The sequence below is a fragment of the Schistocerca americana genome, chromosome 3 (genome assembly GCF_021461395.2).
Source record: "Schistocerca americana isolate TAMUIC-IGC-003095 chromosome 3, iqSchAmer2.1, whole genome shotgun sequence".
Classification (NCBI taxonomy): Eukaryota; Metazoa; Arthropoda; class Insecta; order Orthoptera; family Acrididae; genus Schistocerca; species Schistocerca americana.
In genome coordinates, this window is record NC_060121.1 from 647,726,866 (window position 1) to 647,728,612 (window position 1,747).

Here is a 1,747-nt window from a genome sequence, read left to right on the forward strand (position 1 = left end):
CCTGTATCTCCTCATCATCTCTCCTCTTTTCTGAAAAAGAGAAATTCGTTAACATTGAGTATAGAATTGAGTGACAAGAAGTCCTTTCTGTAAGTATTGGTATGGAGTGTAGCCATGCATGGAAGTGAAACATGGATGATAAACAGTTTAGTCAAGAAGAGGATAGAAGGTTTTGAAAAGTTGTGCTACAGAAGAATGTTGAATATTAGACAGGTAGATCACATAATTAATGAGGAGGTATTGAGTAGAATTGTGGAGAAGAGAAATTTGTGTTGTAACCTGACTAGAAGAAGGGATTGGTTGGTAGGACACTGTCTGAGGCGTCAAGTGATCACCAATGTAGTATTGGAGGGAAGCAGGGGGGGGGGGGGAAATCTATGATGCAAAACGATCCATGGAGCATGTAGTTAACTTAACCTAACCTGACCATCTGAGGTACTAGTTAAAGTATTAGCTGTTTCGGTAATTCTGCCACATAACATTTCAGTTATATTCTTGGTTTCTGTTAATAACTTCAACAATAGTTCTACAATTTCTCTCTTTGAGCCTGCAGCTTCAATTATGTCAAAACCAAGGAATGGTGAACGAGCACCGACATTAACGCTTCCTACAGTTTTATTATCACAAATCTGGTTCAGTGCCACCTCACTCTAACTTGTGTCAAGGGACAACAAGTCTTCATGCCGATTGGATGAGTCGATCGGCTGCGCTCGGCAGGCCTTGGGTCTGCAGCCCATAGCCCTTCTTGGTGGCAGACAGCGAAAACTTACATTCGAACTTGGGGCAAGTAACTGTTTGATTCATTCCATGCGAAATTCAGAATTGTTCATTATTTACGTTTATTATCTTGTATGGGTTGACAATCTTCACAATGTGTCAAAGTGCCTAAGCTGCTTTTCCAGTCTTTAGGACCTACAGTTTACAAAAAAAGTCCTCAAAAATATACCCCATAACTAAAAACGTAATAATAATAAAACAACAAGTAATTTTTCATGAGAGGAGTGTTGCAGTTCTTACTATCGTGACCGATTAATTCTATACATTTCTGGGTGTGGAGGAGTATGCAGCTAAATTAATCAGAATCCTGTATTTATCGCTGATGTCTGCACAAACGTTATGGACGCTAGTTTCCTTCATTAACCTGTAGCTGAATTTGATCTTTAAAAAGCGCAGCTTTATGTACTTCTCTAGAGAAGTTCACATCCAACTACAGCAATATACGATTATGTATATGTTTTATGTGCCATAACATTCCCTTTGGTTCATTACATTTGCCAATAAGATAAATGCAATTGTAATTCTGTTTCGCAGTCCTGGAGGTGGAGAAGTATTTGTTAATGTGCTGAACTGGTATGGAGAATCAGAAACAGCTGACAGGTTTTGTGGTATAAGCACATAGTTAACTTAATGAGTGTATTGTTGGAGAAAGATCCACACAATACCAGTGATTATGTACTTTTATCAGTGTTTGAAATATTTAGAAAATTAGGCAAATTGCTTCTATAGTCCATAGCCTCAATAGTAGTGAAACAGAAAATTTTCTTTTCAAAGATGTTCCGCATGAAGAAATCGTCTGTAAGGTGCACTTTGTTGCGGGAATTCAGGATTATTGATATTAAGAATACTTTAGTACAACTGTATGGGTTTAGGATAAAAACTGCCTATGCTGTCTGATTGCCATTAATGAATTGCTGATAAATAAATGGCAAATGAAAGTTGTCACTGCTGATTACAGTGCGTTAAAAAA